We start from the raw sequence: 12,103 nt of genomic DNA, 5'->3' as shown, positions 1-12,103 counted from the left end.
TCCAATAAACAACTTAGAAAGAAAGAAACTGAAAAGTACAGTGCAGTTGGAGCACTGAAAGCAGAGGGGAGTGGGGTGTGTGCCAGGATATAATGCAGGAAAGATAGGCACGGATCAGATCGTGCATGGCCTCTTTATCCTACAGGCAACAGGAAATCACTGTAAGAGATTGAGCAGGGCAGCGAATGATCAGATTGCAATATTAAAATGGTCATTATGGCCTCAGTTTAGAGCAAGGGTCAGCACACATTTTCTATAAAGGGGATGAAGGTTTTTGTCACAACCATTCAATTCTGCCATTATAATGCAAAAGCATCTGTAGACATATATGGCTTCTAGTATTGGCAAATTAAGAGATTCAGACTGTATTAGTTATCTATTCCTGGGTAACAAATTACCCTAAAGCTAATGCAGTGAAACAGTATTCATTGCATTATAGTCTGTGGACCAGGAATACAGGAGTAGCTTAACTGAGTAGTGATTCTGGCTCAGAGTCTTACAAAGCTGCAATTAAAGTCTCAGCCAGAGCCACAGTCATCTGAGGTTTGACGGGGGCCGGAGGATCTGCTTTCAATTTCACTTATGTGGTTTCTTGCCATGTGGGCCTCTCCATAGGGCTGCTAACAACACAGCAACTGACTTCCCCAGAACAAGTGTTCGAAGAGACAGAACACACACAAAAACATACTCAAGATGAAAGCCCCAGTATCTTTTTTTTTTTTTTTAATATATCTTTATTGATTTCAGAGAGAGGAAAGGAGAGGAAGAGAGGGAGATAGAAACATCAGTGATGAGAGAGTCATTGATCGGCTGCCTCCTGCATGCCCCCGACTGGAGATCGAGCCTGCAACCCGGGCATGTGCCCTGACCGGGAATCGAACCCCGATCACCTGGATCCTAGGTTGATGCTCAACTGCTGAGCCATGCGTGGCCCGGCCTCAGTATCTTTTATTTAAAAAAAAAAGCCTGGTGTGTTTTATAACCTAATCTTGGAAGTGGCATATCACTTCTGCCACACATACCAACCCTGGTACAGTGTGGGAGGGGTTTACACAAGAGTGTAAGAACCAGGAGGTGGCCATCACTTGGGGCCCATCTTACTGAAGAAGAAGAAAAACAAATAGTGAGCAAAAGTTGCATAGTAACAGTGTTTGCATAGTCTCAAAAGTACGCCTCTAAGATATCCATTAACTACAAAAGGGAAGATAGTAACTTTACAGTAGAGAAACCTGGTAGATAGCACTTTAACAAGTGAAAAAATCATCACCAACAATAAAGCATATTCATGAACCCCTTAATGTGATTTACTGAGAAATGTACATTATTTCTGTAATAAAACTGCAAAAAGGGTACATAACTTTATTCCAATCATGTGAAAACATCAGACAAATACAACTGAAAGGTATTCTGCAAAATAACTTATCAATACTCTTCAAAAGTGTCAAGGTGAAAAATTAGGAAAACCTGAAGAATTGTTGCAGACTGGAGGAGCCTAAGGGGATTAGTGCAATGTGGAATCCTAGACAAGTTCTTGAAACCACAAATGGACAGCAATGAGAAAACTGGTGAAATTCATCCAAGGTCTGGAGTTTTAATAGTAAATTAATGTTAATTTCTGATTTTGAGCATTTTACTATGTTTTCATGGGTTGTTAACAGGAGAAAGGAATATATAGGAACTCTTTGATCTATTAATGCAACTCTTCTGTAAATCTAACATTTGTTCAAAATGAGAAGTTTTAAAAAAGGCATAGTCTAAGAAAACTTTTCTTAAATAAAAGAAGACTTAGCAGAAAAATTGACTCTCAGTAATCACCTCCAAGACATACCTTAGAAACAATATTAGACTGTAAAGATAAAAGCTCTCAGGGTCTACAGACAAAACAGATAAAATAACTGAAAAGGGCATGATAATTAGACGGTGTTAGACTTTTCACAACATGCAAAGCAAGGCAAAATGCAAAGCAGAACTTTCAAAAACCTCAAGGAAAGAAAGTGTAAACCAATGATTTTGTTTAAGGTCAAGCTGACCTTTCAAGTGTCAAGACCATAGAAAGTTTTAAGCATGCAAATGTGTTTTACTTGAGAAAAAAGTTTGGCTTCATCCCATTACAAGTTGGGGAGACATCAGCAAAAAGACTGATGGAATGGAGGTAGTCATTGTACTCCAGCTCTGGAAGAAAGCTCAGGTCTTGGTCATGGATGGCTGGTGCTTTCCAGGACCTGGCAGAAAGAAAGAAAGACCCTCTCTGGAGGAGGATCATCCAAATTCTCAAATTATTTCTGAAAGTTTTTAAAGTGAAGGAGCATGATGAAGCAATACACATTGAGGCAGAACCAATAGGAGAATAATAGGAATAGACCCCAGGGACTCCAGATATTCAAATTGTGAAGGAATTTTTTATTTGAAAAACAATTAGAAATTCTAGTACTGAAAAAAGAAAAAAAAAGAACAAGCTGTTTAATATCAGATGAAATACAGCTAAAGAAAGACTTGGTAAACTGGATGGTAAGGCAGAAGGGACTAAAAGATGGGAAATGAGTAAGAGTTAAAGGACGTAGAGGACATTGTGAGCATGCCAAGCACTCGTAATTGGGGTTCAGAAAGGGGAGGAGAGTGTGGTAGACACAATATTGAAAGATAGTAGCTCAGAATTTTCCATAAGTGATAGAAGACATTGAGCCATAAATTTAAATAGTTCAATAGGTGGCAGGTGGGATAAATAGAAAGGAATCCATATCTAGACACATCACAGTGAGACTGAAAAAAATCTTAAAAAGTTTTCAATGGAAGAAGAATTATCCTCAAAAGACTTCTGATTTCTCAGTAGTAACATTGGAAACAAGACAATAGAAAATATCTTCAAAGTGCTGAAAGAAAATAGCTCTCAACCAAGGATTCTCTACATAACAGAAATATTCTTCAAGAATGAGGGTAAAATAAAGACTTTAAAAATTGGGAGACTTGAACAACAACAGTTCCTCACTAAGGAAGGAAAATCCAAAAAAATTTCTTTGTGCAGAAGGAACATAAGCCCTGATGGACTACTTAATTTTAGTAAGAAATCAAAACAAAAATTGTGGTAAATATGTAAGTATAGCTAAAAACCACTTACTGCATAAAATGATTATGGTAATAAGTTACACGGGATTTCAACCTGTATATATTTTAACTGTTTGACAACAATAGAATGTAGGCTACAGGGGTAAATAAAATGTTCCAAAGTTCTTGCATTGTTTCACAAGAGGGTAAAGGTAATATTTATTTAGAGGAACATAGTTATAAATCTTTGTGCTTTTTAAATTAGGCAATAGTTACTTTTTTTTTTTTTAAATATATCTTTATTGATTTCAGAGAGAGGAAAGGAGAGGGAGAGAGAGAGACAGAAACATCAATGATGAGAGAGTCATTGATCGAGCCCACGACCTGGGCATGTGCCCTGACCAGGAATCGAACCCTGATCGCCTGGATCCTAGGTCAACACTCAACCGCTGAGCCACGCCCTGCTGGGCTAGGCAATAGTTTCTTAGATATCACACCTAAAGCCCAAGCGCCCATTTGCCCCTCAAAGAAGATAATTGGACTTTATCAAAATTAAAAACTTGTTCTTCAAAGGACACTCTTGCTATCATGAAAGTGGAAGGACAACTCAGAACGGGAGAAAATATTTGCAAGTCATATGTATGATGTGGCTTAATATGCAGAATGTATAAAGAACTCCTACAACTCAACAATAAAAACAACTCATAAAGTGGACAAAGGACTTGAATAAACTTTCTCCAAAGGAGATACACAAATAGCAAATACGCACATAAAAAGATGCTCAACACCATTAAGCGTTAGAGAAATGCAAATCAAAACAACAATGTGATGCTATTTTATGCTCCCTAGAATGGCTATAATAAAACGGGGTTAGAAACTGCACACTGACTTGTTTTTCCATCTCCACAGAGAATAGAGCAAGAGCTGATGAGTCTTGCAATGAGAGGATTGATTCAGTGTAAGGGAGAACTTAACTGAAGCGTGATTCAACACTGGAATCGCTTTGCAGGGGAGGCTGTGGCATCTTGCTCCCTCGTGATCTTTTAAAAGAGTCAGCAGCTGCTGTGGGTAACATGGGCTCACAGAGAGCCACCGTGGAGTGGGAGATTGAGCCAGGGGAACTCTTGAGGGTCCAGATCCTGGGAATGACTCCATTTTAGTCTAGAGGTGGACGGAAATGAGCCTTTACTCCTGTTAAGACTTGGTACCAGTTCCTTAAGACTGTCATTATGATGCTGTAGCCCAAAAATAGGCTTTCAGAGTGTTTTCTTCCTACCTGAATTGGAATTACTGAGAATGACTTAAAAAATGCACTTTCCTGAGCCCTACCCCAGACCTATTGAATGTGGAAGAAAGGCCCCAAAATACGAATTTTAATGAGTTCACCAGGTAGTCTGTATGCATAACACAGTTTGAGAGCCTTGGTCACAGAAATGTTCTTTCTCTGCCTAGGCATGGACCTTTACTGACCTATACAGTCTCACATGTGGTGACTGAGGCCCCTGTCCAAGCTTATTTCCTGGAGGGAGCATATGCTAAGAATGGGCCTGGAGAAAGACGCTGAAGGATTTAAGGCCGATTTTGGTCAGGAAGTTCTGGGCTGAGTGGAGGAGAGGGAAAGAAACTGGAGTTCCTGGATTCTAACTTTTGCCAAATCTCCCATTACAATAAAAACTGCATCCTGAAACCACTTCTGTTCCTCTTTGTTTTATCTTTTTGAAGTTTTCTACCAATTTTTTAAAAAAGTTGAATGGTACCTTTATTAAGCCAAAAAGAAGAATTTTTTCTATTCCACAGTCAGGATAGATTGGGGACCCAAAATATCCCAAGAAGCTATGGGTCTTCTCAAAGTTTGTGGAAAGAACCAGCTGGTGAAAAAACAGTCGAGGAAGAACTCAGAATCAGCTAGGAGGCAATTCAGTGCAATTTAATGTTATAAAAGGAAACCAAAAGCACCCAGCATTCCCAGTATTTCAACAGTTGTGAAAATCCTTGATGAGGAAGAACTATGAAGAAAGACTAATAGGTGGAACATTCATGCCCTTCAAGGTCACTGGAGGTTCTGCTGGAGCAGGTCCCTCCAACCGTGTAGGATCCACCTCAGCTCTAAGTCACTTTTGGAACCCTCTCCGGCTTTCTGCCAAGCTGAGTTGTTTACCTTTTCCTCCTATCATCGTTTATATGTATCTGTGTTTCAAGTTCAGCTCTCTTCAGATGACCTTCTGCTGGTGGGTGACCCTGTCATTACTAAGGTTTTCGAGCTTCAAACACCTCTTACCTTCCCTGACTCTTTTGCTTCCTTTCTAGGTTGGTACAGGACAGTTAACGGGCTTCCCTGCACTTTGTCTCCTCTGCCTTGACCCTGCCCATGTGCAGCAGTTGGCTTTGGGTCAGGGGACTAGCCTGCATCTTGCAGACTGTGAGCTCGGAAACACGCCAGTGTTTACCGTGTGAGCATCTCTACAAGCCATTTCAGGCCAGATGGGGTAAACTCACTTCTTAGCCCAGGTCCACAAAACTTGCTCCAGAGTGAGCTAGTCTTTGCTTATGGTGATTCCAAACTGAGTCTAAGTTTCTTCCAGTAGATTCACACAAAATAAAAATTTCCCATCACAGCAGCTTGGTTTGATTTGGGTTATTTGACTACAAAAGCCCAGAGGCCAAGCAATTATTTAGAAATATTAGGAATCAGCAGCACAAATGAGATTGAGTTTTTGTGAAAAGTTAAAGATTTCTCATTTAGGGAGGGAGTTCACAAAAGACCCCATTAGCCAAGCCTCACCAGTAATTAGTCTGATTTCTCAGGCAAGAGGCAGGCTAATTGTCTGCCATCCATCCCAGAAGGCCTAGAGACACTTTAAAACCTATCACCCATTGAAAAATATCTTTAGAGAATTTCCTGCTGGGTCTAAAGTCTTTCTATTAACTGAATGTTCAAACTGAGATTGATAGATGAAAATATGAACAAAGTACATTTGTCTAATCTGCCCTCCATATATCAATTTTTTTTTTAATTTTTAAAATTTATCTTTATTGTTGAAAGTATTACAGGTATCCCATTTTCCCCCGGAATTGACCCCCTCCACCTCATTCCCACCCCCTCCCCAGGCCTTCACCCCATTATTGCCTGTGTCCATGGGTTATGCATATATGCCTATAACTACTTTGGTTAATCTCTTCCCACCCTACACCCCCTTCCCTCTTCCCTCTTCCCTCTGAAATATGATCATCTGTTACAGGCATCAGTGTCTCTGGATCTATTTAGTTCATCAGATTCTTTTGTTCATTAGCTTCTTGTTAAAGAAGACCCTTCAACTTTTCCTGTAGTCCTGGTTTGGTGGTGATGAACTCCTTTAGCTTTTTCTTGTCTGAGAAGCTCTTTATTTGACCTTCAATTCTAAATGATAGCTTTGCTGGGTAGAGTTTCATGTATTTCATCACTTTGAATATTTCTTGCCACTCCCTTCTGGCCTGCAAGTTTCTGTTGAGAAATCAGCTGACAGTCGTATGGGTGCTGCCTTGTATGTAATTAACTGCTTTTCTCTTGCTGCTTTTAAGATTCTCTCTTTGTCTTTAACCTTTGGCATTTTAATTATGATGTGTCTTGCTGTGGGCCTCTTTGGGTTCCTCTTGTTTGGGACCCTCTGTGCTTCCTGGACTTGTAAGTCTATTTCTTTCCCCAGGTAGGGGAAGTTTTCTGTAATTATTTTTTCAAATAGGTTTTCAATTTCTTATTCTCTTTCCTCTCCTTCCGGCACCCCAATAAGATGAATTTGGGCTTCTTGAAATTGTTCCAGAGGCTCCTTACACTGTTTTCATATTTCTGGATTCTTTTTTCTTTTTGTTCTTCTGGTTGGGTATTTTTTGTTTCCTCATGTTCCAAATTGCTGATTTGATTCTCAGTGTCCTCTACTGTACTGTTAATTCCCTGTAAATTATTCATTTCAGTCCCCATAGCCTTCATTTCAAATTGGTACTTTATTATGTCAGTGATTTTCTCAGTTATTTCCCTAATAGTATGCTTAAACATCCTTATAAACCAAATCCTGAACTCTGTATCTGTTAACTTGCTTGAACCTATTTCATTTAGTTCCTCTTCTAGAGATTTCTTCTGTTCTTTCCTTTGTGACATGTTTCTTTGCCTCCGCATTTTGGCTGCTTCCTGGTGTTTGTTTCTATGTATTAGGTAGAGCTGCTATGTCTCCTGGAATTGGTAGAGTGGCTTTGTGTCGTAGATGTCCTGTAGGCTCCAGAGGCTCAGCCTCCCCAGTCACCTGAGCTGGGCCTTCCAGGTGCTCCCCTGTGTGGGCTGTGTGCCCTGTCCTGTTGTAGTTGAGCCTTGGTTGCTGTTGGCGTCACTGGGAGGAACTGACCCCCAGGCCAATCAGCTGTGAGGACCAACTGCAACTACAGCCAGAGAGCTGCTGTGCTGCAGACACCCCTATGGAGCAGGATTTACTTCAGTGGAGCTTTGGTGTTCACCAAGGGTGCCCCTTGAGCGTGTCACTCATGGATGTGGTAGGGTTGTAATCCAGTGTGGTTGAATCTGATCACCAGGTGCACTGTCTCTGGGGCATCCCTGGAGGTGCAGAGTCAGCCTGTGCCAGTGCCTTGCCCAGGGCCACCCAGCATGAGCTACACAGCAAACCGTAGTTGGCTGCTCCTTGTGCTGGGCTTGGAGGTGCCCAGGAGAGGCCAAGCTATGAGCCAGTGCAGCTGCCACTATTGCCAGGCCTGGGGCCGCTTATCAAGCCGTATGGGGCCCGCTGCTGCTTGTTTGAGAGATTTTAGGAAAGTTCTAAGCATGAGGCTTGAGAGGCCACTGGCACAGAAAAGCCCCTGGAAATGGCCTGGATGAGCTGCAGGTGGGGAGGGGCGGGGCCTCCGGGAATCACGGGGCGGGGCCAAAGGTGAGTCAGGTGCTGGCGATTCAAACATGGCGCCTGCCTGCCGGTTGTGCGCGGGGAGGACTCGCCAAAGGAGCCATGGCCTCTGCCAGCCCTTCTGCCTGGGAGGAAGCCGCCCATCCAGCTCTCGCCCCAATTTTAGGCAGGTTAGTTCCTCCCCGAGTGTCCCGGGTCCTTTCAGGCTGCTGCCCGGCGCTGGGCTCAGAGGGAGCGTCCGAGTGAGTCTGTGCGCGGGCCCTTTAGGAGGAGCTGCTGGGGCTCCCGCAGCCTCCGCGACCCTCAGGGACAGTCCCCGCTGGGTTCATAACCTGAAGGTGTAGAGACGTCTCCTCCTGGCCCTGGAGCCCTGGGCTGGGGGCCTGCTGTGGGGCTGGGACCCCTCACTCCTCCGGGAAACCCCCGCTGCTGAGATGCCCTCCCAGGTTTACCCCGAGGCACCAGGTGTGGACCCGCAGCCGCGTCTCCGGGATTCAGCCCCGATCCGCCGGCGTCTCCTCCCGGTCTCGGTGCTTCTTCAGTCCCCTGGTTGTGGGGCTTCTGTTCATCCAGATCTCAGGAGGCTCTGAGTGACGGTGGTTCTGTATTTTAGTTGTGATTTTGATGTGGTTGTGGGAGGCGGCGGGTGCAGCTGTGACCTATGCCGCCATCTTGTTTCCTCCGTTTCCATATATCAGTTTTGTTAGTTGACTTAGCAGTGACCTCTATAGCATCCCCTTCCCCCTTCTTAGTACAGGATCCGGGCTAGGGTCAAGTACCGCATTTTCTTGTCATATCTTTTTAGCTTCCTTTAATCTGTTTTTTATGACATTGATCCCTCATCCCCCCTACACACCCTTTTTTTTTTTTTTTTTTTTTTTTTAATTTCATGAATTTGTGTGTCATCTTTGTGCAGGGGGTCAATTCTAATCTCTGTATCATTCCAATTTTACTCTATGTGTTGCCAAAGCAAGCGCCACACACCATGTTATTTTAATAGCATGTTCCTCATTGTGTGTTTGCCTGGTATTTCCTCATGGTTAGATTGAGGTCATGCAGTCTCAGCCCACATACTCCTGGGTGATGAGTACTCTACCCAGGGTTGCATACCTGGAGCCACACATTGCCATTGAACAGATGTTCTTCATAGATAAGGTTAATTTTGATCATCCGTTCAAGGTGCTACAATTTCCCCATTGTATGGTTGCTGTTTTTCTCTCTCTCTTGCCACTAATAAGCAATATGTGGGGAGTCACTTTAAGACTACGCAACCAATAATCCAAGTATCAACAACTCGAAGAGCACTTTTCCTGTGCCAAGCACTGCAAGTTGCTGACATGGCCTTTTTTGATCCAGAGACGCTCCTTCCATTTCTCATGACCACAGCCTGTCTTCTCTTGGCTCAAAGCCCTCTCTTGGGTACGCCATATCAGGAGTGGGATCAGATCTGGTTGTTAATGCTATGATAGGAAGCTGCAGATGGAACTGGAGCAAAGAAAAAGAGAAAAGAAGAAATGTGAATAAGGGTGTCCCATCGAGAGGGAGAAATGGACTCCTGAGGCCTGGCTCAGCTCCAGAGAAGGGAGAAACAGACTGGAGGGGTTGGGAGATTAGGGAAGTTGTAGCCACTGAGCCACAGCAGTGTGTTTTGGCCTGTGACACTGAGCCCCTGGCCTCTGACATACTGTGGGGCCAGTGGCCTGGGCCATTGTCTTTGTAGTTTTCAGTGGGCAGCAGCATCTTGGAACATCCAAGGGAGGCTGCTCTCTAAAGAGGGGCCAGCAGCTGCCAAGATTTCTGAAAAGACCAAAAAATCCAACAGACTCATGACAAAGAAGAACAAGTTCCAACTTTAATTACTTCAGCACTCTGGAGGAGCTGTTTGAACTCCTGTCCAAACCCTGAACTGTGCACAGCCATTCCAGGACCTAGTAGATGCCATGGTGCCTGATGGCTGAGCTGTGCTAGAAACCCAGAATTTCTACCCAGGATGCAGGGAGCCAGGCTTTCATCTAGTTCTTCTGCAAACAAAACAAAGAAGTAAATAAAAGTGTCTTAATTATTAAATTCCATTGTATAAACCCAAAACAGGCTTAAGAGAGGCCCCTTTGATTGGCGGGTCCCTGAAGAAGAGCCACCAAGAAGCATTATGTGGGTTCTCTACCAAGTTTGGAGTGTGCCCTGGAAGATGACAATGCGGGGACATTTTTTCATCCATCCATTTATCCACCCAGCTATCCATCCACCCACCTATCCATCCACCCATCCATCCACCCACCCATCCATCCATCTACCCATCCACCCACCCATCCATCCATCTACCCATCCACCCATCCATCTACCCATTTATCCATCCACCCTTCCATTCATCCATCCATCCATCCATCCATCCATCCATCCATCCATCCATCCATCCATCCACCCACCCACCCATCCTTCCATCCATCCACCCGCCCATCCATTCATTCATCCACTCCCCCATTCACCCATCCATCTACCTATCCATCCACCCACCCACCCACCCACCCACCCACCCTCTTTATCCATTTCAACCAATGAATGTTTCTTGAATAGCTACTATGTACCTAGAGACCTAGGACACTGAGCTGGAGATGGAGAGGGGAAAAAGCTTTCTAAAAATAAAGAGAAATAGTTCTGTCCTGATTGGGTGCATAGAGAAAATCTTTATTTTTGCTATCATTATGAATGTATATATAGCCTCTCATGATATTTATAAATGTAGAATGTAGAATCTACTAAAAGAAAAGAACTTTCTTTTCTCTTACACTAGGGAAAGAAAGTAAAGAAAGAAACATAGCTGATCATTAATTAGAATCGACCATTAAATTTATGAGGTGTGGGGCTGTGGTATTTTGTTTTGACATTGGCCTTTATAACTGGGAACAACACAGACCCTATGGTGATGCAGCACTTTCTATGTCCTCTGTCTTGAGCTTATAGAAAATAGGTCAAATAAGCTGGAAGCTGTCCAGAGGGAAGAGGCTGGAAAGGAGCTCGAGAGCCAGCCTGTCTGGGGAGCAGAAAGTGGGGATGTGAGAAGCAAGCCCCAGGATAAGAACTTCTTAGCCTTGGTGCTGAGGGAGGCCAGGTGCCTCAGCTGCCCTGTGCTGGGAGATTACTGGGGAAGGGAAGAAGCAGGGCTTTCTCTGAGTCAAAGCATGGTCTCCAGGGAGCAGTTGAGATTTCTGCTGTTTAAGGAATTAAATAGTTGGACGCTCACTCGCCTATTGAAAATGCTCCCCAGGATTAAACTGAAATGTTGGGCAGAGGTTTCTCCCACTACAGAGAAATTCTGGGGCCAGATGGTACACTTCTGGGAGAGGTGGCAGAGAAGCCCTGTTTGTGAGCCAGTTCGCAGGATGGGAGTGTGGTGTCTGACAGCCCAATGTCACCATGGGGAACTGGCCCATCAAAGCCAAACATAGGGAACAAAGTTTCTTCTTTCATTCAGGCCCCAGGGCTGGGGCAAGATCTTGTGCTTCTGGTAATTGTTTGTAAGGAATGAGGAAATCTTTGTGAGGGTACCTGTTTCTGACTGCCCCTGGCCTTTCTGTCCCCAGCTACAATCACTGACAAGTCTTTCCCTGAGGTATTTCAATTATTGGCTGATCAAAGCCACTGGTTGTATTTCCAGCCAGGCTGATGGCCCTGATGATATGAAGAGAATGAAGCACATCTGAGGCCTGGTCTCCTCTCTGAGAAACCCACCATCCCTTTTTCTTACCAATTTAGGACATGGCCAGGAATCACCAAGTAAGAAAAACCAATAAAACATGGGAGAACCCAGAGCTGATGTCACAAAATATTTCATTTGCTTTGTTTATTTTTACCCTACCTATTTTTACAATAAAACATCTGAGCAACTTTAGATTATTCATATGTAGAATCCCTCAAAGGCTCCATTCAGAATCCATTTATACTATATAAGTAATTCTCACAAAGCATCTAAACTTTCAGATTTGAAAAGCAACAAATAGCTTAATGAGTCCAGCTGGGCATGGCTCAGCGGTTGGGCATTGACCTAGGATCCGGGAGATCACATTTCAATTCCAGGTCAGGGCACATGCCCGGGTTGTGGGCACGAACCCCAGTTGGGGGCTTGCAGGAGGCAGCCGGTCAATGACCACTCTCTCAGCATTGATGTTTTTATCTTTCTC

This window comes from Miniopterus schreibersii (genome assembly GCF_964146895.1).
Source record: "Miniopterus schreibersii genome assembly, chromosome: 7".
Lineage (NCBI taxonomy): Eukaryota > Metazoa > Chordata > Mammalia > Chiroptera > Miniopteridae > Miniopterus > Miniopterus schreibersii.
Note: the sequence above shows the minus strand (reverse complement) of the source record.